Consider the following 26,560-nt stretch of genomic DNA (forward strand, 5'->3'; position numbering starts at 1 on the left):
GACCAAGGCTTTGATTAACCAGGAACTAAACCACAGCAATATAATTAAAACTAACCAATATAGTTTATTTGACAAGATCATATCTGATTTTCTGGGGGGAGGAATGATAAGTAGCTTTCATGTTATATGCTAAGATACAGTATGTTCCAGAAAGAGAGCTCAGGTATAGTTCAGGTGATGAAATGAGAGTTGCTGTCCAGTCTGTCCTCCCCAGCAGTAGCTGTATAAGGGCAGTACAATGTTTCCTTAAGAATTTTTAAAAATATTCTTTGTTTGTTATTTTGATCCAGAAAACCAAAATAGAAATAGACCTGGGACCAAGGAGTAGGAATCAGGACTTTCTTCTCCTCAAGCAAGATCCTTAACTCCAGCTTAAAAAAAATAAATTTACTGAGTACTTTTTGCCCATGTTTCTTCCAGTCATTCTGCTCAGTGAAGTACATACACAGAGAGAGAGCAATAGATCACAACAGATCTTCTGGTTTGCTGATCTGTTCTCTGTAATAGGATCAGGTGTTTGCTACTGCACACATAAATAGTGTGAGTGTCCTTCGAAGGGAATCCAAAAGGAAAGGTGTAAAATTTTATCATGTGAAACCCTGAGTACCCCAGCATGACAAATGTCTGACTTTTTGAAATAGTTTATTTTTTTTAGTTCACAGACATCTTGAATTAGGGCTGTGAAATTTAAACATTGCATTTGTATTCATGCTCATGCTAGTAGTTCATGAATGAGCAGTTCAGCAAGAAATATGATGCCAAAAAAGCAGAGTTGCATTAGCAGTGTGTTTTTAATGTATTTCACATTTACTTGAGAAATTTTTCATCAAATGACCTTTTTGCCTTCAAAATTAGTACTTCATTCTTTCGCACTTAATTTGCATAAATTATAGAACTGGGTCCCTTATCCCCCCATCCCAAAGTCTGATTGATTAATATTTTAATAACATTTTGGCTAGTCTTTTATAGACATATATAAAACATAGAAACCTGTTTTTATATAAGATATATAAATATGTAGAGACATGCATATATATAAAATAAAATTTAATGCATAAAAATTGTGGCCTCTAAAGCTGACAAAAGCAGCAAAAGTTGGAGAAAGTGATATTTAAAGCCAAATTGTTGGATATGCTGACAGATCTCAATATGAATATGAAATCTGATTTTCAGTTGCTTCCATCTTCACCAAGTTTTTGTGATAAGTGTCTGCCTAAAGCTGAATTGGGCAAGGATTGCAGTCAAAAAATACTCTTCTGACTGAGGCAGCTGTAAAGAACAGAATTCTGCACTGGGCTCTGCCACCAGCTTCCCATGTGACGCTCGCATGTCGTTCAGCTTTTTTTGGAGGTCAGCACCGAGTATTCATCTTGATTGCATGTGCTCAGCTTCGGTCTGATTTGCAGAAATGCTGAGTGCTCAGTCTTCTCAAGGAGAAGCTGTACTTTGAGTCAGGAGATTACGTGGTTTGAATATTTAAATGAATGTATTTCCTAAGTACTGTGGAAAAGAAAGGCCTAAGTTTCCATAATAATCACCTCCATTTAGATATTGCTTGTTGCTCATGTTGAAAGCAGAATGCTGATCCTAAACACAAATGATACTGTAAGTAAGCAGGTCAGCTTACTTGTGAACTTCATAGAAAGTTCCTTTATGAAAATAATACTTGACACCGAACATTTCTGAATGCTGCACCAAGTGGTGCGTGCAGTCATGCAATGGGCAATGGAAGTACGACAAAACACTGAATGCACTGAGGACTGTGGTAGAGTGCAGAGGGCAGCACAGTTGGAATTTGTGTGGTTAGATGCATTGTAGTTCATCCATGTGAGGAAACTGATTTCCTCAGGCAAGCTCAGTTAGGTCCTGGTTTTGATGGGATGAAGTGATTTTGTGAGTTAGTGTTTTTTGTTTTTGTTTTTTTTTTTTTTGGTGTGTGTTTTTTTTGGGTTTTTTTTTGTTTTTTTTTTTCTTTTTCCTCTTTCAGTTTTATAACTTAACTCTGTTGAACATTGAAAAGGTTTATATAGATGGAAAAGCAGCACTGCCTCTTCAAGATACAAAGGTAATATCAGAAAGAAGTAGTCCAAGGATCACTTACTTCCACTTGGTGTCTGGAGATAGTTTTAATAGCTTTAGTCTCCTGATGATACTCAGCTGCACTCATGCCAATTTAACTATTATCTTGTAACTGCTTATAAATACCAAGAAATAAAATTTGAAGAAAGCTAATTTATGGTTGGAACTCCAGATCTTCTCTTGTAAATATTACATGTCTCATTTCATTCCCCTTTCAGTTTATTGCCTTTAGCCTTTCATCAGCTCTTTGAGATGAGGGAACCCAAAATGCATTGCCTTAGATCATAGGAGTCATTTAGGTTGAGAAGGACCTCAAAGAGGATTGACTCCAACCATTAACCTAAACACTCGTTAGAATGAAGGGTTCTGGGACATGTAGGGATGTTGCAAATACAAGTAAATGCAGAACTTGCTGGTACTCAAATGTGTATGTAATAGAGAGGTTTGTTCTGTCTCTGTGGATGATTAGTGAAACATGTGGTGTGAGTGCTCATGCTCTTTCTGGGTGTTTTTTTGTGGTTTTTTAAATATTTTTTTTAAAGTTGTGTACTTTGAGAGAAACTCTAGAAGCTCATAAAAGAAATTCGTTTCATAATGAAATGGACATTTTAAATGGCCACTGTAGGAAAGAGTCATACAGCATCACAGTTTTTGGTTTAAAGCTGATGTAGCTCTTCCTGGTCTCTCTATAAACAACCACAAACTTCATTAGCTGCAGTAATTGTGCTAAACCAGAAGTAATTTATCAGATCATCTCAAGTATATGGGGTGTATGTAGCAGAAAGGAAACTGTTCTGAAGCAGATGGTGCTTTGCCATGTGAAGAGAAGCTTTGTTGTTCCAGAAATGCAAACGTACATATAGTAAATGAAAATGTATTGAATATCCAAATATTAAAATGAGTAAACCCATAAGTATTGACCAGTATCAATACTTATGGGTTGGGGTTGGTTGTTTATGGTATTTTTCTTCTGTTGGTGGGTTAAGGGGAAGGGGGAGTGGCTTGAGGGGTTTTTTTTGGGGAATTTATTACTTGAGAAATGGCTTAGCTATCTGTGTTTTCCACTCTGAGATGTGGAGTGAGTGTACTTTCCTTGAAATAAAAAAAAAAAACAAAAAACAACAAACAAACCCAGTTTCTGCTAATTACATAGAAGTCCAAACTTAGAAAACTAAGGAAATATTAGGGAGAAAGCAATTATGTAATCTTGAAAGGTAATGTGCATGGCTATTAATTACTGTCATATATGGACATAAGGTAATGTAATTTTAGTATTTAAATTTTACTGTTCCATTGTCAAATTCTGCTATTTGATTGTCTTAACATTTTGTTTGCCAAATAATTGTGCTTAGGACTTCAGTAATGGATAATTAACCACAACTGTGGAAGAACTATGCAAATTCTTGTATGCATTATTGCTAGTGCCAGGTAAAAGTATCCCAAGTAAACAGAAGGGGACAGTTGATTTGGGGTTGACTGATCAACAGATACTTCTCTCTGTGTACTGAAAGCATGTTTTCAAGCAGTTGTTTGCTTTGTAATTTTAGGTATTGTTACAGAATTTGAGTCTAAATATATTAACAAGTACTGCTGGAAAAATACGGTTTTTAGATTTCCAGCAGTGAAACAGTATTAGTATTTCCAAAATATGCCATTAGATGTAATTGTTTTCTTTCTTGGTCTCAGCCTTTTCTCTTGATAATACTTATTGCTTGTGACCATGAGCATCTCACTGCATCTTTGGAGATGATTTACATAGATCCCAATGTGTTTAGATCCATATTTTAAAACAGAAGTAGATAAAGACTTTCAAGTGCCTTTTTGGCATTAGTGCAAATGCTTCTTGGGAAAACTCCTCGTCAAACCTCCTGACCTAATGTGTTGATACGGGGATTGTTAACTGAGCTCTCTACAGCCACATTCTCCTGTTGTGCATTTACTTCTATTTCCTTCCCTACTTCAGCTCTTCTAGCTCTGAGTGATTTTAGCACATGTCTGAGTAAGAGCTCAAAACCAAATTGCTCAAAGCTCAAATTGCCACTTTCTAAGTGAGAGATTCTGGATAAGCTTGGGGGTTTTTTTCCCCCCTCTTATATATTTTAAAGACTGGTTTTAGAAAATCCACGCTGCTTCATCTCAGTTAGAATATAACCTTTTTCTGGTCCAGGTCCACTGCCAAGTTTAAAATTAAAATGAAAGTGAACATTTCTAGTAAGTTTAAATATTTTGTGGTTTTTTTAATGTTATATTTAAATATATGTGTAATGACTGTTTAGTTTTGCCTCCCCTTTTTTCCTCTTCCAAGGAAGCTCATATGGTCAGGTATTTAAAAATAACTCTCTGAAAAAAACTCCTGGAGTCATGTTTACTCACATAAAGCTCCAGCTAAGATGGATCTAATGTTAAGCCATGGAAAGTGTGGGGTTGTGCTGCTTTTGCCTCTCCAAGACCAGGCCTGCAGTGCTGTGTTGGTGATGCTCCATGCTCATGCCCATCCTCTGGCTCATCACAAGTCTTCCGGTGACAGACACAATTACTTGACTTTCTTATCTTGTTTGTGACCCTGTAGCTTTGAAATAACTTGTCTTTCCAGCTGATCAACAGCTCAGAAGCAACTGCCTTCCCTGTACCATCACCCATAGCCTTCCCTGCCAAATCCCTGACTGCTCCTTTTCTGAAAAAAAAAAGAATTTTCTTAAGACTTCTAACATACATGGACTATATTGCTGACACATTTGATACTTAGAATACTTAATTCAAGGCTTTAATGATGATATTAGTATACTTGCTCATCTTCAGGGCAGTGGCTACTACAGTTGCTGCTAATTGCTGTGGAGCTGGGGTGAGTGGAAGCCCTTGCAGGGACCCTTGTAGGATAATATTTGGAGGTACTTAAGCAGGATTCTCTTTGGGATTTAGTTATGTAGTTTAGTTATCTGTATTTTCATACAGATTTCCTTTGTTTTCCATTAATCTGTTCTGACTAATCCTTTGGCCTGTATTTCATTAAAAGTGTTGACTGCAGAATGATGGTTTTGGTAATAGATGAAACAAAACTTTTCCTTTTTTCCTTTGCATGTGCATGTACAAAATAAAAAGTACAGGATGACCTTTTTTATTTGGTAATTGAGAAAGTGCTTGACTTTGTTGGGAAAGCCATAGTATTAAGAATACTGGTGACTAGTCTTTTATAAATTACTGCCAGTGTGGTGTATCAGTTCTTGCTCCCACTTATCCTCTTATTCAGTCCCCTTCCCATCCTCCACTGCTCCCTCCCTATTTTTAGAGGCAACACAAAGCTGTTCTGCTTCAAACGAGGAACAAAGATTAGGTTAGAGTTTTAATGTTTTGCAGCAGATTTCTAAAACGTTAAATGAGCCATATTTGAGCATCGTATTCCTAAAACAGTTCTGAATTGTTTCTGTGTTCTATTCATGAATGCTGCATTTGTTTACTTCTAAAATTTTTACTCCTTACCCTAAAACCATCAGCAGATTATGGCTGAAGTTTGAATTGTGGCAAACCTGTGTGTGAGGAGCCCAAATTCCCTTCCCTGTAGGAGAAATGGTGCTTTGTAACATTCCCTGTGCTCTTGGGAAAACGAAACTTAAGTTCAGAGTCTGTGTGCTCCTGTGATCTGCAGACTGCATACTGAAGAGAGGAGACTATTAAAGAAGGCTGTTTATGTGGTGGTGATAAAAATCATGCGTATTTTCCAGTGACCTAAAGACCCTGCAGATTTTATTAAACTTTGAAGAAAATCATGTGCATGTGTGCATCTTTATCTGTCTTGATAAATACGTGTAGCTTGCATGGAAAGGTGTTGTTAAGACTACTAATGTTACATATGTGTCAGATGCAAAATTACAAACTGAGTATGGAATGAGAACACTAGACTTCTAGCATATGTGAAGCACATTGCATGTTTCACAAGAATTCCTTGGTTTAATGGTAAAATGATTATTCACAGTACTTAATTATGTGGGAAACATTTGTGAGTTAGTTTGTAGTTCTTTTTACTTTAAAGAATGCAATAGGTAAAAAAATGCATTGCCAAAACAATGGGACAATTCAAGCAAATGCTGTCAGTATAGACAGATACAGAGAAATCTTAGCATAGCCAAGAATATTTCACTTGAATAAAAGGATTAATTAGTTATTTCAATTTCACAGTCTGAGATTATAAAGTGTTATGGGTGCTGTTATTCATAAGCTTTTACTATAAAAAATGTAAGAATGTTCTGCTCTGTGTGTTTACTGAAAATTGAAGTTTAATATTTTTTCCTAGATATAATATAGTGTGCACCTGATTTCATGTGACAAGTAGTTTTTAAGAGGACGGCATATTTTATTCAGTTTATCAAAGCCATCTAGTTCTTGTAGTTAAAAGCAAGTCAGTCATTCCACTCTCCTAGTTTTCTTCTATCTTGAAAGCCCGATCCTCCTAAGAAAAAAAAGTTTGTTTTACTATCTCAGTTTGCCATCAGACCTTTCAGCTTAAGGCCTTGCCCTGTCTATCCACATGACAAATTCTGGATACTCTGCAATCACTAGTGAGGTGATGAAACTGTCACTTAAGCATAGGTGCATGCAGTGAGGCATGGAGCAATGAACTATTAAAATTTACATATTTATACAGCTTGCTTATCCACCATTATAGGGAACCTCATTTTATATCTTTACGCAAAGCTCATCTAGAAAAAAAAATTAAAACTAATTTAATTTGGCACTGCCATTAGGGTGGGATTTTTTCCTTTCTGTGTTGAACTGTCAGTTCAAGTTCTTGCTTCATTTTATAAAGGGTTGCACTAACACTCGCTGGAAGACATGAAAGTTTCATCTTTTGTGAAGCTGATACTGAGAACAGGTCATAAAGAATTATGGGATCTACACATGGCTGAATGGATCTGGGCTTTTACAAAGCAGGTTTGACACCCAGCCAGTTTTGGTCTCTGCAGACCTAATAAATGAAAGAGATTTTTCCACTGCCCTGTCACAGAAAACAAAAACTCAGCTTATTGAATTGGCTGTTCACTGCCAGTTTAGGAAAAAAATTGTCATTTTCTTGCCCTGTATAAAAAAAGCAGTACTAATTAGTAGAGATCACCTAACCAATCTTACATGCTTTTCATCTAGTTTTTGAAGCTTTTAAAAATCCTTTTTTATACATATGATTGTGATAAGAATTTCTGAGAACTTCAAATGTCATTAAACTTCGGCAATCAAACTGCATATTTTCAACCACCTCTTAGGCAGACAGGAGTTGTTAACGAGTCTCTTTCAGAGTTGCACTGTTGGTTTGCAAACTCCTTCTGACATCTATAAAGGCAAAACAGTCCTTTTCTTCTTTTTAAGTTCAAAATAAACCTCTAATTGGTTTATAGGGCCTTGGACTCAAGTTGATGGCACTTCTGTTTGTCTGGGATGCAGAAGGAAGACATGAGGGGAAGAGGGAGCCCCTTGCATCTGGTTAGCAGGCCCAGCTCTGCAATTGCCTGGAGATGAAAGAACCATTTGATGGTGGCCATTAACACCTTCCAGTGTAATATCCCAAACTGCCTCTACCCATCCTCCTAGTGCAGCTCAGAAAGTTGGCACTGATAGTCCTGTCTCATAACCAGGAGGAAGATAGATGGGAATGAGGATTTGAGGGGTATGGAGAGTGGGGTGAAAGAGGAAGTAGAAGAAATGTGAAGCGGAAGCCCTGGTGTTACTGAAGGATGGTTTACAAAACCTTTTGCAGTTGTTGATAGAAATGGGAATCTGTCCTGCTGTCATACAAGAGCAGAAACAGAGTTAGGCATGACAGCTGGCCACTTTCTAAAGAAAAAAAAAAAAAAAAATCATTTGCATCTAAAGGTGGTTGGTTTGCATGCACAGCTGCCCTGTGCATGCAAAGGGGTTTCAGCCACCAGTGTGATGCAATAGCTGGGAGTCTGCAGGGCCATGGACAGGCGTGTGCACCAGTGTTTCCACATGTCCCCTGCTGCAGTGGCTGCTCAGAAAACTGGAAAATGCAGTTGTCTCGTTTGCAGTCATTAAGGTAGCAGTAAAACTGGCCTGCCTGGTTAGAAACCAGTCAGGTAGCAGTCATATTAATGGCCCTTTACTTCCAGAAAAGGGGCTGAAGGGAGGAGTGGTGCTCATGTGACTCAAGGAGTGGATAAGGTGGGTCAATAATCTGTGAAATAGAGGAGGACAGAAATTTGGCATGGGGGTGTTCAGGGTGCTCTGAATAGGTGCAGTGAGCGTGACTGATCGTTGCAGCAAAGTGTGAAGCTCTCTTTACCTCCTTTAATTTATGTGTAGTCGGAATTTCTTTGCATCCTACCTTGCATGAGAACATTACTTGGTGAAAGCTGGAGATTGTAGTTGCACTACGCTGTAGGTATAGCAGCTTTTCCACTTGATCCCACTTGCACTTAATGAACATTTGAAACAATTAAAATATTCTCTCTCTTTCAAGAGATGCAACTTAACTTCATTTGTGTTCAGGAGACACAAAAGCCGTTTCCTTATTTCAGGGGATATCTGCAGAAAAATCCTGGAACCAAAGAAGATGAGTCACCAAATTTAGTCATAACACTGGAAGTGGTTTGATTTTTAGAAGAATTGAGTAGCATTTTTGGGACAGTTTTTTTTAGAGATTAGAAATGGAATGTATATGTTGTGTTTTATATTATATATATATATATATTTGGCTTATATTTTTATACTAATATAATCTATTAATGGTATATGCATAGTATTATTCTTAGTAAATTGAGTAGATTTCTCTCATGTGGAATGTGTATTTAAATGCTGTATGTTCTTTTATGACTCGGGAATGCGTAAGATTAATATATAATAATTATCTGTTTCTGTGTTGTAATTGTCACTGGAGGTAAGTATTAAAATCATTTCACATTTCAGGAGATTGTGATAGGGAAGCTGTCTCTTTCCACAGGTTTCATAGTGAGTTGATGGTGACTTGGCTTAAAGGGAGGGGAAAAAAACAAGCTTAGCAAGAAATATAAAAAAAAAAATAAATCAGTCAGCACAATTTGAACCAAAATACTGAAGTTAGTGATGATTTTTCTTCCCTCTTTGCTGAAAAACTTCTGTAACTTCTGCACTATGCAGTTTGCAGTGTATCCACCACACTGGCTGAAGGTGAGGGAAGTGCCACTGAAACCATGGATTACAAGTGGGGCAGATTGATGTACTGGGGGCTTTCTTCAGTTCTTGTGCAAGGACCTGAGATAGGCAAGTTTTGTTGCTAAGTGCTTCCCTGAATTTTTGAGGATGCTTTCCCATGACTGAATTTTCTTACTGGCTACTGCTATCACTTTGTGTGAAATTTAGACATTTATAATGCTGGTGTATGATATAGTTTTGCTGGATTAATTATAGAGGAGTTAATGAGGCTATCAGCCATGCATTACAGCTTGGAAACTGCTGTTTGGAGTATTCAGGATTCTTCAACCCCAGTTGGAAAGAGACAGGAAATGGCAATAGTCATCAGATTTTAGGAGTTTGATTGAGCTTAATCAGATGTACTTACCTGGCGGTGAATGTGCCTGATTCCTAGTCTTTGGGCTAGCAAGAGTTAATCTATGTATGGAAAGGGGAGAAGCATCAACAAGTGACTGAGACAGTTTGGCATGGCAGGATAAATTGAGCAGCATAGGATGAATGCAGGGAACTTTATAATAGTGAACTGTAAGGTTGGCTCAGTACTCTGGTGTGACAACACACTATGAGCATTTCTTTCCAGAATAATGTGATGATGTTTGGGGTGGCTTCCATGAGAGGAACGATTTGTAGGTTCCAAAGATATACCAAAAAGGAGATTATTAAGTTTTATAAATGTAGCCCAGACAGTAGAGGAGAAATGAATTAAATCAGAGCTGTCAAGCACATTTCCTCACACAGTATCTTTCGAAAATATTCTCTGCTCCTTCTCATCATGGATTTGAGGCTCAAAACCTACAATTTCTGGAGCTAAGCTGTTGGCATAGCAAGGTATTGTGGAAAAGGCCATTTTATTAAAAGAATTTTGCAAATTTGGCACAAACAGTATAATAGAGTTTAATAGAGTTTAATGTTCATTATTTTGGGAAGGAACCTATGCGTAACATGCATTTTTATGTATTTAGGAGCAATATTATTTCTCAGTTCTCCTATATTTTATTCTCTGCTCTATGGAGAACTTTCCTGTGTCTCTGCAAAATGTATGAATTATATCATGAGGTTTTGAATTACCTTGGTGAAAACTAAAGCATACGTTTATAATAGTCATAAAGCCTTGTAGCAAAAATGGGGGTTTGCTCGCAAAAATAAAGGGTCATGGTTTATTTCTGTTGCAAGCCACAGTAATAAGTGGGAGATAACTTTAAAAAGTTTGCTTTGGTACAGTACCAAACCCAGATGTGTGCCAGGAGTCATCTTCACTTTGAGATACATCCTAAGAGCCACCTCAGTGGGCTGAAAATACTACAATATATGCATTTGTTCTGAGGACTTTTTGTTAGCTTTCTAAGCAAGATATCCTTGTATATGTGCTGGTATTCAGTTTTGGGTTTATAACTCTGCTTTATTTTAAAAATAAGTTAAATCACGCGTAAGTATATGACTTCTGATAGTCATAAATCTGAGATTCAGGTGTATTGTTTTGAAAACATCAGACTCTAAGTAGATTTATTTTAGTAGACACCATATGGATTACATACTGCTATATACCTCTTTACTATTTGCTTTCTAGCTATTTTGGCACTGTTGTTCATAGACTAAGGAAAACAAATTCTCTTGTAGAGTACAAGAAATGAGGTGAGCTTAAATGTTGGTCTCAAAGAAGTGCTCGTGACATAACCAAGCTTTAGTCAGTCAGAGCAGTGCTTAAGGTGTTGGAAATTGCTGTGGATCCCGGGAAAAAGTCTGTGGGGGACATGAGCTGATGTCCACAAAGTTATGATATGTTGACTCTTTGCATCTGGTGTTTCCCTCAATACTTGCTAAAGAAAGGTCATTTGACCTGAAGAATATTTGACTGAAACTGAATTACCTTGAACTCTCAATGGTGGCTGGGGTTAACAGTAGAGGGTTGGAGTTGTGCTTGGAGGGTGTTCATTGTGCTTGACTTGGCTTCTGAGTGTGCTAGTTTAAAACCCAGTGGGAAAATTAAAGCCACTCAAGTCGCCCCCTTTCCCTCCCTCACTTCTGGTAGTGGAGGAAACACTAGGAGAGATTATAAAATGGAATCACAATTTACTGGAAAATTGCAATAACCACAGCAATGTTGATAAAGGAATGTAATAAAGTGCGTGTTTTACCCACAAAAGAGTATTTACCACTGGACAAACCAAAACACTTCCTGAAAACAGAACCCCATGTGGTTTCCCAGTCAAAGGCAGAGTGGCAACTGGCCCCATGCTGAGACATGTGGTGGATGGGAAAACAAAGTGGGTGTGTCAGGGATGCTCCCGGCCTAACTTCCCCCCAGCTGGAAAACAGTGGAAGGCCAGACTAAACCTGGTGGGATCTGACATGGCCTTGGAACAGCTTAGGGACCCTTCCTCTTGGCCTGACTGCAGGAATGCGCTGGGACGCTCGGTGGTTCTGGCTGCATTTTGGGCTCCAGCAGCAGCTCCAGTGGCTGCCCTGGCCGCCGTGGCTGTGGCTCCATTTTCTTTTTTCTGCACCTCGCTGGTGCTGTATTTCAGCACCAAACCAGAAATGCTGCAGTTCAGAGGAACTGGGGAGGGACTGCCAGCAGCAGAGAGGGACAAGTCCTGCCGAGCTGACCCTGAGAGCTGCGCACACCTTCCCTGGATTCTGCTTCCAGCCTCAGCTTCCTCCTGCTGGAACCATGTTCCCTGCCATGACGTGGGTGGTATGGAACTAAACAGTGCTAGAAATTCCATCCCTTTTTCCTCTAATCAGGGTGCCAAGGCAAGGGCTTTGTTTTATATGACAGTGAGACACAAAACTAAGGGATGCAGTGCCGCAGCAGTTGGAAGCTGTAGGTGCTGTTGTCAGTATTGGTAACTAACACTTTTTTTAATAATGTGCCCCAAGTCAGTAAAATCAATGGAATATAGGTAGAAGTTCATGATTCCATTTTAATCTACTTTTCTGTGTGAAGGCAAGCTGTGAGCAGCTGTGTGCAATGTATTGTGGAGCAGTAACCTTAATGTTGGGAGTCTGTTAATTTGCATAAGAACCATAATGTTTTATACTGAACTTATTGTGTCACGTTACTTGAACAGATTGAAATGAAAGAATAAACTACACTATACATGTTGATCAATGCAGGAAGAAGTTTTTGTGTTGGTGCTAGTATATAGGATTTGATAGTTGTGTAGGATTATAGAATTCTTTGAGAAATTTCTTGAGATTAAAAAGGAATCATGATGTGGGGATTTTTGATGATTGAAAGTTCTACTATTGTAGAAAATTATTTTCCTTATGGTGGTTTAAAGAACAGCATCCATAACAGAATTTATAAGAGAATTTGTTTTATTCATATAGAGAAGAATCCTTCACCAAATGATGCCAGTGTTGTTGAACATAGCAAGCACATGTTTGTACTGTAGTGTGGCTTTGTGGTAATTGTATTAGCAATAAAAAGCTGTTGAAGGTTTTCGGGGAATAATTTGCATTTCAGAAATGCTGGAAACTACTTTAAAAATATATAATAAACAGAAACAATGAATTTATGGACTTGGACGAGGCTTTGCTGTTAAGGAAGATATTTGATATACTTCAGCCAGCTGTCTTAAGTCCTTGTAGGAATCCAGTGTTCTAAAGAAGCTAAGTCTTCAGATGTGTAGTTCACTGCACTGAGCCTCACCTTTTTCTTGACATATATAACCAAGTGTTTATACATTCACAAATCTTATATAAATACATGCAATCCTAGAGCCTTTTCAAGCATATCCATTATCAGTGTTTTATGATTTGTTTTACATTAAAGCTTTCCTACTTGAAGTAGTGTTTTAGCCCATAAATATTGATTTTGATGACAAAATAATTAGGTTAGTTTATGTTAAACAAACACATAACTTTTTTTGGAGGTCTGCTGGGTTTCAGAAGAGTTGTTAGGAATACAGTTCAGTTCGTACAGTGGTCCGTAGGAACAAAATCCATCGTGGTTGCTTACAGCTGAGAGACAACTAGCAGTGGCTGATACTTCTAATCACTTGGGCAATGCTGTTTGAATTCAGAAACTTTCTTTTTTCTTCACTGAAAAAAGTCCTTTGCTGACAGCAAATGTGTTATACTCTGCCAAATGAAATAGTGCATGAAATTCTGCTCTTGTTTTTTAAGCAAGAAGTTTTGTGTAGTTTCCATGATTGTACATTGAAGTACTGAAGTTTCATTCAACGTAATTATATTTTTCATCTTAACTGTATCTAGTGATCAGATAATTATTCTGACTTTAAAAAAGTACATATAGCTAATATGGATGCTTGATAGGCAGTTTCATTGCTAAATTGAATTCAAAATATGATAAAATTATTTATTAGTGATTTTGGAGAATGGTAGTGAGCTTTTAATGCTGATTTTCTTTTACATATTGAGGTTGAAGCTTCTCAGATAATTTTCAAAAGAATTAACATAATTGTTCTAGGAGTATGCATGTGGGTCTCATACTTCTTTTGCCATCTTGTTAAAAATTAGCTGCATCAAATGTCTCTAGACTAAATATGATCTTGCAGGAATGGCTAGTAATCCCTTAGAAATAATTATTTCTTATTGAAAAATAAATGTCATATTGCGTTTAATCCATATCATAATTACTGAATGTTTTTCTTTTCCTGGTCTCCTCTTCTGGACCTTATTTGTACAGAATATTTACAAGAGTCATCGGGAAATTATTGCCCTGTTTGCTCTTACGGGCTCAGTATAAAGATCTGTAAATTGGACTTTGCTCTAAAAGAATGTTATCTGTTTTGAGAGGTTTTCCTTTCTCTTTTATATGTATATATATGCTTTCCTTTGTATATTACTTGACAGCATGCTACATTTGTTTTTCATGCTGAGATAAATAACTAAATAGCTAAATAGAGAAAAGGAAAGAAGAAGCTTCCCAATATTTCATTTAAGAAGGCTATTTCCACTCCTGACAGGGACAGGCGATCACAAGCAATAGTACTGTATGAAGTTATCCTTCCCTTTTGTAACTTTTACAGGGCTGTTCTTGATTTACTGCAAATGTAAAATAAAATGGTTTTGCTTAAATTAGCTCTATTAGCTTTGTGTGACCTTAATCAGGAATGAAGCTAACCCATTTTACTTCAGGTCTTCGTGGCCTAGAAGTACGTTTTGAGCAGCTATAGCTTTTGAGGCAGTCATTGGTACTTCCAGGATGAAAACATCTGAAGAAATGCCAGCTGCGCTGCGTGCTGTCCGATGATGCTGTCGATACGTTGCTTGTAGGAATGCAACAAAACTGCTGGTGAGGGCAGAGGCAGCGTGCATGGCATGGGGTTCACTCCAGCACTGTCCACCCACAGCTGCTGCTACTTCTGAGTTTGACCACTCAGGTGGTAAGATTTGCACAGTCTTGTTGGAGTGAACTAAATGAGTTAAGCTGTTAAGAGCTGAAAGGAGAGTGCCAGAATTTGCAGTAAGGAAGGCTGCCTGGTTCTTCCCAGTATAGGGTGTTCCTTGGAGTTTTTTATAACTTTACAAAATGTTAGCCTTTGGGGCTAGGTAGTTGCTGCCAGCTTAATTTTTGGGTTTTTTTTGCTGCCAAAATAATATAGCTCTCTGTGAGCATGTGTGGAAAAAGTTGTTTCTCATTGTAGATTTTTAAAAAAACCACAAACAAGCAAAACAAAAAAAAAACCTAGTCTTTTTTTGGAAATGCTCCATGTCCCTCCCTTTGAAAGAGGCTCAGAGTTAGAGTGTGGGAAATGCTGGTGAAGGGCACTGGGGAAGAAGAACCCATGACAAGTCACAGCTTTGCCTTTCTCAGCAGTGCAAAATTCTCAGATCGAAACAAACTTTAACTTTTTAAAGAAATGACAGAGCTCACATGGTGTCTTGGGCATCTGAAAGCTGTGTGCCTGGAAGAGGGGAGGAAAGCTGGATTTGTACCCCAGTGCCTGAGAGTCAGAAGCAAACCCATGGGACATTGACATGGATGGGACCCTAGTGTGGTGGTCCTGGCCCCAAAATGCCATAGACTGTGAACAAAGGAGGCAGACGTGGTGTGGGAGTGAGAGTTAATATTGGGGGAATGAAGGAAGAACGGGGAGTCAAGGGGAGAGTGTGGCACTGCTAGCCAAGCCTGGAAGTGGCTGAGCTGGGAGAGATAAAAATCCTTGGGGAGCAGGATAAGGAGAGACTTGGCAGGGGTGCTGAAGGTAGGAATGAAGAAGGACCAGGCTTAAATCAACATGGGCCAGAGGATATGGCTTGAGGAAAACAGGCAGAGAAGTTTGTTCTGGAAGGCCCAGAGATCTTGAATATTAATTAAACACTCTGATTTCAGTAGAAGCTCCTCAATAATGTTTTCAGTCATCACCTATGACTAATTTCCATGCAGAAAATAATTTCACATTTGCAGCCAACCTGATACTACCTTCCCACAAAAGCTGCATGGTACGTCTGAAGATTTCAAACCAACTGCTCTTTTTTTATGGATGCCAGTGTGACAATGTCTGATGCCTCAGTTTCTTATTTCTAGAAGTGGTGAATGCAAACATTTTTCCAGTGTGGCGGTGTCCAAGTCAAGGATTGTCAAAACTGAGCTTATCTTTGGAAATGTCTTTTGTCTGGCACCTTGTGAGGAAGCCCCTCAATTTGATGGTATTAAGTCACATGCTGATGTACTGGGTTTTTTTTCCCTTGCAGGGCTCTCGCTCTGGTCCATGCACAGGATGGACTTGCTCTGGGAATGAATCTGGTTGATGCATTGGAGAAGGCTGTTCTCTGGAGTACCCCACCTCACTTCCAGCAGAAGTCAGGACGTGCGTGGTGGACGAGGCAGGGGATTGCAGAAGGCAGGAGCCAATCTGGTGCTCTGTGCAGCTGCATGCTGCCCTGGCGTGCGGGACTCCCTTCCTGGCTGTGCTGCAGACTTCCTAGGTGATGCTAGGTAAGCTGCTTGATCCTAGCTTTTCTTACGTCTTTGCTCACTGTGTGTCTTGCTTTCTTGTGTATGACTTGAGGTCTTCAGATCTTACTTGGAAAAGTACAGACCACTGGTGGCTGGGGGTGAGGCAGTGGGGGCTGAGGTTTGAAGGTGCTATATAAACCACAACATAATGCCAAGTGCTGTGAAAAAATTAGGCCTGAATTATGCCAAACTGGAGACAAATTTGTCTTCAGAACTGGAGAATCACTTTGACCTTAAAGCTGTCACTGCTTTAGTTAGGAAGCTAGGAATAACAGAGTTATTGTAAGTTAGGAGTAACAGAGTAAGGTTAGGACTAACCATTATGTTGATGGAGCACTCAGCTGCACCATTGAATTCACAAAGAAATCACTTGTTCTGTCGTCCAAAAAGAAGTTTGAGTAGTGTGCAGTAAATCAGGTATAGGACCATACCCCAAATGCCAAGAGTTAAACAGATTATTGTTTTGATTAGTGGTAATTTTGTGAGTTTTTGAATGGCGCAGAGGTGCTGTGGAAATGGTATGACATAACTGTGACATGTACCATGCCACAAAAGGAAACAAAGGCAAAGTTTAGGTTTTCTGAGACTTAGCTTCTGATATTTCCTCCAATGAGTGCTTGCATCCAGATTAGTTTTAGTGTAGACATTCGTATCATGCAAGATGATTTGGGGTGCAAGAAGCACAGCATTTTTTGGTGCTGTCAATTGAGATAATATATGTACATAAAGTTAAAATTACATGTAAATTCATTCATTGCAGGCACATGACTCTTGTGCCTGGTTATTGTATCAGATACCAAGTAGTGTTTGTAATGCCCACTATCAAAATGGCTTGGAGTCAGAATTTCATCTGCATTTCCTCAGGCATGGGGTTTGTATTTTTCCACTGTGATGTCCACAGCTAGTTACAATGCAGTTGTAATCAGTAGATAACAGAGAATTTTTTGGCCAATGCATGGTTAAGCTAAATATTGTTTCAACTTACCTAACCTGAATGCAAAATACCTAACATTAAATCAGGTTTTATGAATTAACCACGAGCATGTTTTCAGTGCCTAGAAACATAGTGAGTGTGTTTGCCAGATAAGCTATTTCTCTCTATTGCAGGGAAGAGAAAGAATAAAAAACCATGAAGGTTTGATAATGGCTGAATATTATATTAAATACACAGAGCAAGATTCCTCTTCCAATCTGCTCACAGGGGATCTGCTACATATGGCTCTGTGAAAGGCTGCACTAATGCTTTAGGTGTTGAGCAACATTTCTAAGTGCTGCTTTCTAAGAAAACATGAGGCATTTTTGTTTGACTGCTGCTGTGCAAGTCTTTCTTTAAATCTTTGAAAATAAACAAAAAAAAAGTGGTGGGGGTGGCGGGGAAACAATCTGTATTTTATGAGCAGAAGTTAAAAATGAAATTATTTGCTTTATCTGGAGTGTTGAGAGTTATGTTGCAATTAGACTGATGCAATAGCACACATTACGAAAGGATCTCACTGGCAGAGCCCGCAGGAGGAAAGCACGGGACTGGAAGAGCAGGGGTGTTGTGGGCCTGCAGGGCAGCGCGCTGGCACAGCCACACCGGGGAGATTATCGGCTAATGTGAGACAGGAGCGCCAAGGAAAACAGAAACTCTGCCACTCCTGCGTGTCCATAAAACAGGGGTAGGGGGAGAGAAGGAGGGTGACTTGTTTTTATCAATGTGCCTACTTTATTTCAGTGTCACGTCTAATCCGGTGTGGAAAATGTTTTCTGTTATGTCAAAGAAAGAAGGAGTGGGAATGGCAACTAATGATGAGCTAATATACTTCAAATGCTGTTAATAAGAGTGGAATTTTACTCAGCTCACTCTATTTCTACAATAGAAAAGTAAAATTTCTCTTGAGTCAACTGAAACATCTGTTGAACAAATTGGTTCAATTTCATGAGCCTGTTGCTAATTCTGAAAAGTAGATGGTGTTTTATAAGATCAGTAGAGTCAGGGGGTTAGAGCCCATGTTCTTTACTTTTTTTAAAATATTATTAAAGATCATGTCAAAATGTTTTATTTTTATGAATACAGTAATACTGTGGTTAATATTTCTAGTATTTCAAGCTTCACCTTTAGCTTAATGAGTTTTCTTCACTGTTTTTAGTCAATATTACTAGTAGTCTTTAAAGTTGTAGGCTTCCAGCTTTGTATCAAGTTCTTGGTAGTGAAGTAGTTGAGCAGGTTTTAAAAAAAATCCTCTTCCCATGCATTTCTATTTCTTTATTTCTGCATTTTCCCTAGTCTGTTTTACTTACAAAGTTTAAATTTTAATAGAGTTTTAGTTGCTTCTATTGCTGTGTTCTTATTTGGACTGATCCTTTTTAGATTTGCAGACATGGGAAAAATATTGAAGGTGACAAAGCAGTTTATGGCTTCACATGCTAGATGCCTAAGAGTGTCTTACAATCAACAAGCTGACATTGTATGAATAATAAGAGAAGAAAAAAGGGAGAAATTAAAAACAGTTTTCCCAAGATTTTGTTCCCCTATGTCAGAAAAGAAATGTTTTGATTTTATCTCATATACATACATGCATCTTAAAGCTTTCAGGTATATCTCTTGACACTATCATCACTGAAAGCAAATCACAAATGTAATGCAGATCAAGTTAAGTTCTGTGTGCTTTACAATTAAGTATTATAAAATCAATGCAAGTTCTTCCTATTTACTACCTATCACTGGCTGTAATACTTCGGCTTATTTAAAGGGGAAAGCTGGACTTTGAATTTAGACAGTGAATATACACTTTCGTTATGCTACATATATTACATGGAAAATGCAAGACTGGCATTAACCATGTGCATCCAGTCTAATTGTAAGCTATGATATTTTCAGCTTTGTGGTCAGGGTGTCTAGAGTAGCTTAGTGCACGAGGGATGTGATTGGAAGTTGATAATACTTTCTAATGTTACTTAAAAAGTAAAGGAAATGATCTGTTTATTACAGCTGGTTTTTAAGCGGTAATATTTGTTAATTATATAGTTTGTTCATCTTCTTAGATTTAGGAGATAATGGAGATATAAATAGGAGGACAGCAGTGTGGGATATCATTACTTTTGAGGGATTGCTGGGCTGAGGAGGAATGGAGATGTGTATACAAGTTTTCTGAATGTGCATGTGAGTACTGCTGGTGCAAAAAGCTGCCCCTCTGCCGATAAGGTGTTGCAAACTCCCCATGTGTTGGTTTTGTCCTTGGTGCGGCTCACTGTGGCTGCAGATGACGTTCATGAAATGAAGTGAGGGGAAAGTTTTGTGGCTGAAATCCTGTGCCAAGTCTTTTTGAAGTTGTATGCAGCAGCTGTGCTGTAGCTAAAGAAAGGCTTTCTTTGCCTCCATCATAACATCTGCATGGTCTTTAACAGCAGAATTGTTCCACTATGATGTGTCATTTAGCTAATCTGGGTTGCCTTCATTAAGTTCTTTTTTTCTTCTCCTTATTAGAAATGCTCACATTACTTTGGGAAATAAGTTTTTGAAGATCTAGACTTGAGCATTTCTTTGTAGAAACAGTGGGCTTCAGTCAGAAAAAAAGTCAGAAGATGAGAAGAGACTTTGTAGCTCAGTGAGTCTCTTCAGTCTGGGCAGCTCTGTGTGGACATCATGAATTGGATTTTTATGTGTCCTCTCTTGTTTGGAGGTTAGGGACTGAACATGCAGCCGGTTTTTGTGGAGATGCCACAAATGTGACATCATGGCAGCTAGCATTGGTCTGACAGCTTCCAGAAGTGCGATTTGGACCCTCTGGGCTGAGGTGTTACCCCTCTCCCTTGTGCCAGTGCCACTGCAGCCACAGCTCTGGGCTGAGCTGGCTCAGGGAGTCAAACCAGAGGACAGCTCGATGAATTCTTGGTTGAGTCACTTGGCTGGCTCTTGACCTTTATAACTGCAGAGTTGGACAATGCCTGTGCTGAAGATGGCCTGGAAGAGAGGGATGGCAGGACCCAGCTCTTGTAGTTGTAAATTGCTTTCAAAACCATGCCTTGGTTGAGAAGGCAACCATGGGAAGTGTTTTTAAGAAATGCCTGCTTGCCTGTATATTGTGTTTACTTTTAAAGTAGAGAGAAATAAATCAATCAGGTGCAATTTTGAAATTTTAGCTTTAGTGTTTCTTCCAGTTGAAGGTTTTTACACAAAGATTTTGAAACTGAATTCTTATTTAATTTTCTGACAGTGTGAGACTAAGAGTTCTGTAATTGTTTACTCTGTTAGCACTGTGAAGCTAGAGAGTTCTTAAAGCCCAAAGAGTGGGATCTAATGGTCTGAAATATGAGGTTGTGCTCTTGGAGAGCAAAACAAAGATGGTAGAAATGTTGCCCCTTCTCTCTGTTGAAGATTTTGGCTATCTTGACTGTAGATATCTTGGATTTAGAGGGATACCTGACTTTCAAAGAGTATGTTCTGGACTAAATCTGGAGGAATACACTGTAAATTAAACAGGGTTGTGTGTGGTTTTTTTGGTAAGAATTGCCACATTTTATCATCAGGAATTGCTGGATATCCGTTTACTTTCTGCTTGAATAGTAGCATCAGTCTTCCTTCTGTAATCTTGTAGGAAAATGACTGTACTGGAAAAGCAAGTGTGCTGATTTACGTAATTGTACTCATTCAAGAAGTTTGGTTTGTGAGTTCCAGTTAACATAAATAAGCAAAATGAGGGAAAAGGACAGGAAACATGCTCCTGCCTATTAGGTTTGTTAAATAATATTTGCAAAATTATTTTCTAGTCAAATTGTGATTGTCTTCAATTCATGCTAGTAAGGCTATGGTTACTCCTCACACACACTGTCTATAAAATTGAACATACACTAGCCAGAATGAAGAATGAATACTACACTGTGCAAAGTAATAAGGTTTTCATTATTGCTGCTATTACAAATTACTTTAAATACTGCATATTGAATGGAAAAAGTTAGGTCTGCCTGCATGTGTAGTTCAGGTGCAGCCTGCCTACCACTGGAGTGTGACACACCTGCCTCCTTATCTGAGAGTGACTATGACCACGTCACCAGGGACTGAGCATGCCCTGGTGGTAGCTGGGCATTTCAGTCTCACATGTGAAAAACATGTGTTTCCTAATGCCTAAAGAGCACAGCTAGGTCCTAGGAATAGATATGCTTGGCAGCAGTACTCCAAAATATGTATTTTATCTACACATTTAAAAATAATTAGCAAATTAAGATAATAAAGTCAGTAAAACTGAGCACATTTAATACATTCTGGTTCCAGTGATGTTACTGTGAGGTAAGGGCAAGCAGACCACGACTTGTTTCAAAAACAGGAAGCGCCTACATTTATATAAATTGCATAGTTTCAGCTGTCATAAATGTGGTTTCAATGCAGTTGCAGGAGTAAAGCCCAAAGTAGTTATAACCAGCTTACTTCCTCTTCCAGTCAAAGTGCAAATAGCCATATAATTAACAATCTGTGGCTCATTTCTGTAGCTGGGTTAAGTATTCTGTTTCGCCTGTTCAGTCGCTGTATAAACACAGAGGGAACTTGACTTGGTTAAGAACATTTTGAAACACAAATGTCCCCAGTCATAACCAGATCTGCAGATTCACAGAAGAGGGTCTTCAGTTGCCCCTCGAGCTTGGCAGCAGTAACGAGACCTGTGAGTGTGGCTGGATCTCTGCCAGGCTCCTTGGAGAAGAGCAAGACTTGCCAACTTGGCATCTTGCCATGGTAAACTGCATGGGGCAGCAAAACCTGCTGCAGAGCTGGTAGACAGTTTTTCTCTTTAGGGACTTCCCTTCTTACATTCCATTACAAATTGGCTTTATTCAAAGTCTTTTATCATTAATTTTTTGAGGGCTGATTGCTCAGCTTTTTTGGACAGCTTTTTTCTGAGTTTATTCAGCCATCCTGCCTTTGACTCTACTCCATGCACTTAGTGTGACAGAAAAGCTTGAGTACAAAAGGATAAGAAAGAGTTCCTCTTCTGGTCCCGTACACTCTCGGGTTGGTTTAAATATGCTTTAGGCTGCTTGGAGAGCCTTTGAAGAGAGCCCTAACTTTTCATCCAGACAAGGCCTGTACACTCTCTGTCTCTGCTGATATAATGCACTTGAGCAGCAAATACCTACTGAATATTCTCCATGTACTCTACTTGCTGGAAAGGACCATTGAGGAGCCTTTTCCAGGTAAAGTTTGCTCACCCAGGAGATTTTCTGCAGGGAAGCACTGGCTCCATATGGTGATTGAGTGTGCCTTTTCTTCATGTGATAGAGAGCACTGCATTTTGCAAAGCCCTGTGATAAACCTTTAGGCAGAGCTCAACAGCAATTCCTCTGTCCTCAACATAATATAGAACATTTCCCTTCCCTTTCCTGGCTTTCCTCTTCAACTGTCAGATAAATAGTAGAATATCATAAATTCACAGTGACCACCTTTTGTCTTTAGGCCTTAAAGGGACTATTTCATCCTGTTCCAATGTTTTAATTTCTTCGGGAAAAGCTGGTAGATCCATCTGGTTGTAACAGGAACAACCAGAAAAGCTACATTAATGACCAGCTCCTTGACTCATGTTTGAGTGGAGTTTGGAAAAGCAGTCTTAGCAGCCTGTGCATAGCAAAGAGGGTATTGCAAAGGGAACAGAAGTCAGGACAGAGTTCTGCTTTGAGCTCCATAGTGTTTTAGCTATGATGGACAGACGAGGAAAGACCAAAAAAGTGAGAACTCCTTTGAGTCTTGTAAAAAATCCATGGTGGTTACATACATTGAAGTGTTTATTTCATTCTAAATAAAATTTGGAAACTTCCAGGACACAACAGGTTTATAACATTTTTTTATTGTGTAAAGATTTCTTTCTACTGTTATCTTCCAATGTTGTTAAGAGAAGAACATTCAGCTGCCACTCTGAAGAGTATGGTTGCACAGCTTGTGCTGCTGTGTCTGCTTATTCTGTGTCCGTAGGTAATAATTTATCATAACATCAATAAAACATTACCTTTAGTCATTCAGAAATGCCTTATCTTAGCTGCTTGCCAGAGTTACTCATGTGTTTCTTTGCTTAGCGTGACATGGCCATATTTTCCTTCATGGCTTAGTTCCTACCCGGGCACAGGCGATGAAATGTGCTCACATTGCGCTGTGCTTTATCACTGACTGAAGGGATTGGACTGAGCTGTGTTGTAAAAGACAGTAGGGCCAGTCAGCTTGTTGCAATGAATGGATTGCTCTTATTCGTGGAGGAGTATCATCCAAACAGTGGTCTCTGGGCCAAGATCAGCCTACAGGAAATTTCCATCTGCTCTGCTTTTTACCAAAGGAGTTGGAGAACAGCTTCGCTGCCACAATCCAGTTTAGAGGGCTGGCTCTAAGGGAGTGAAGGAGCCTCCCTTCCTCCTGTGGTCTGGCTTTATTTCCATGATAATATCTTGATATTATTTCTAGGATGGCTACTTGCGGCATGTGCGGGCTGGCCAGGTTGGTGACTACCTCAAGGACTAGGAAGTGAAGTCTGCGAGAATTAGCTGGTGGGAGGTTCTGCAGCCAACCACTGAAACAGAATTGCCAACTCCTTGTAATGGATGACCTCTTTTAATAGAAAACCACATCCTTTAAAACACTTCATTTAAAATGCCCTTATCAACTACAAGCTCCTCTGCCATATTAAAAGCACCTTATTTGCATATGAAGTAATTCAGATTCAAACTTCTAATTGCCATTTGAGAAGTCAAATACTATTTTTTTAGTGGATTTTGATATTACAGTTTTATATTGCCTTTTAGAAGAACTGCAAGATTAATTTGAGACTGTAACTATTAAACCCAAAAAGAATATGGGAAGATGGGTAGCTCTGTATATATATAAGACAATAATAATGTTAATAAAATTGTATGTGTACTCTTCATTGTCATGCAGTGCTAGTCTATAAAATTTTTATTATCCCGAGATAATATGCATATCCATTACATGAGAGCACTGAATACCTTTTTAATGTATGCATGTCATCCAAAGGAAATGCTTCTAACAATTGTCTCCACACTTGGTTGTATGTTTTTATGATCATACGGTTAAATACTAAATTAAGATTTTGATTTTTATATGATTTATGATTTTTTAAACTTTTTTTTTTAATTAATTGTTTTAAGAATTTTCATGCCTAGGAAATCATTAGGCTCTTGTACTAATGAAAATGGTTCAGGTAAAAATAAAATAATAGAAAAAATCATGTCCAAGTTGGGTGTTATCTTTAAGGACTCAAGTTACTATAATTCAGTCAGCTGATGGTAGAAGAACTTTTTTTGTTACTTTTGTGTATGTGTATTTATAGAAATAATCTAGCTCACTTAGTTCCAATACAGTCAAACAGAAATATATGTGGTTGTAAGGAGTTACTGCAATTGACCTAATTGTCTCTAATTGTATAGCAGAATTGTTGTTCTTAAATAAAACTGAAGGAAAAAATTCTGCATCACAGATCCCTCATGTCATTGCTCTCTGGACCTGTATAAAATCCTGGTACTTGTCAATTCACTGGAGCCTCATCAGGTTCCTGTAAAGTTTCTGACTCTGGCATGAAAGATCTCTTTGCTGGGGACAGATTGTTTCTCCTTATCAAGAATGGGGCCCATATGAGTGAACTAACCATATTACCAAGACCAGTGTCAAATTCTCCAAATTGCCCCAGTAATATAAAGAGTAATATAAATTCATGCTCAATTGCAAACTTTCTAAAATCACATTTTGTATTGTAAGAAAATCAGAAGAGATGCACAAACTTATTTAAAACACTGAGTGGTTTTATAGCATTTCCATGCTACTGGATCATCTTGGGGTTTGAGTCAGGTTTCCTGAATTCTCAACTTTACTTCTTTAGTCTTTTTATCTCCTGATAAGTTGTTGCTCCAGTTGTTTGAGCTCTGCTCTAGATCAGACTGTTCTGCCAAGGTGAAAAATTTCCCTGTGTTGAGACATGTTTTAGATACCTCTGGGTGCCTTCAGCCTTCTCCTTTGTGTTCTTAAGAGTCAGTCCTGTTGCCTTTTCTTTGTTTCTTCTTTTATACTGGGCTTTTTCCTCTGTTCATTTTGCTGCTGATAAACTGAGTGGAGTAGGTTTCCTGTAACAGCATCCATCTTGCTTTCCTCTGGGCGAGAGACTATTCACTTGTTCCTACCCTGGATCATAGGTGATAGCAGTCCTGTTAACAGATGAGAGAAGGCTATGTGTACATGGGCACACAGCTTTAAAATATTGACTTCTGTTTTAATTTGGGTTTTATTTATTTCTCTGTGAAAATGAAACATTTTGACTAGCTTTTTCTCTTTTCCAAGCATCTCATTGACTTAGACTGAGCAGTTTATGGAAATAATATATGACTTCATATATAGCATTCTAAGGAGATGTGTTTTGCACATATAAGGTCTTGATCTTTGCTGTAAGAGCTGCTAAGTCCTCTGTATGGTCTTTGCTGTACCAAAGAGGTGAGCTGGTAGACTGGGGTTGGCCTTTAAAATCTACATCTTGATTTATTTATTTGGGGTAATTTTTTATTCTGTCTCTTGGTAAATTATTTGATTTCATAACTATTAGAATTTTGCATGTGAACATATTTTATTACCTGCTTGGAAATGGCTTAATGCTGTTACTTGATTGATTATTCTCTAGTTTATATTACTTCACTGATCACAGTGGCAATGGCTGGTTTTATATTCTCTTGTTACATTTATGAAGGGTTTAGCAAGTAAAAGTCAAATGTGAAATGGAGCAATGTAACTATTCATGCAAGTGCTGACTTGTGTTTATATTCTTGAAGACTGAACACAATTGTATAAATGCTAGATTAAAAATAATTTTAAACATCACAAATCTATCACAATTCATAGATTACAGTAAAATACATATATGTGGAAAAGTATCTGGTTTGATCTCCTATTAGAAATTAAATGGGGCCTGTGTGTCTGCTTTTCTTTAAAAACTGTCTAGCAAAATATGCAATATGGATTTAAATGTTGTGGGGTTACTTTTAGGTGATCTATTAGTATAGCCAGCTGTTTAGTTGGGTCCTTCTAAGTTAGCTTTATGTGAAATAGCAAGAAGGTTGAATATTGTCCTTTATTTTTGACCTCTTTTTCTACAGAAACAAGGCTCATGAGGTCACGCCATGCGCACACATCCCTTCAATTCTCCGCATTATCTTTTGAACCTACTGCTGATTTTGATCACATTTTTTGGCACAGTGGAGGGCTTGAAATTCAGATCCTGCAGGTTTTGTGAAGATAAGTAGCTGAGTATAGGTGGAACCACCTAAAGGTGCCCTGAGAGAGGGAAAGGTTGCAGCATGAAATAATCTTGTTAGTTGTCTGGGAATCCTAGTGATGGGAAAAGAGAAGCTTTAAACAAA

At 38.4% G+C, this 26,560-nt stretch overlaps 1 protein-coding gene across 3 annotated transcripts in view; it reads left to right on the forward strand.

Moving 5' to 3' along the window:
* Positions 1–26,560, forward strand: part of NCOA2 (nuclear receptor coactivator 2) — a 187,007-nt gene that overhangs the window by 53,362 nt on the left and 107,085 nt on the right. For all 3 annotated transcript variants that reach the window (XM_021543382.3, XM_021543379.3, XM_021543378.3), the window contains exon 3: positions 15,922–16,165. The gene's annotated coding sequence lies outside the window, so the exon portion shown is untranslated. The remainder of the gene's footprint in view (positions 1–15,921; positions 16,166–26,560) is intronic.

Source organism: Lonchura striata, chromosome 1 (genome assembly GCF_046129695.1).
Source record: "Lonchura striata isolate bLonStr1 chromosome 1, bLonStr1.mat, whole genome shotgun sequence".
NCBI classification, from domain to species: Eukaryota; Metazoa; Chordata; class Aves; order Passeriformes; family Estrildidae; genus Lonchura; species Lonchura striata.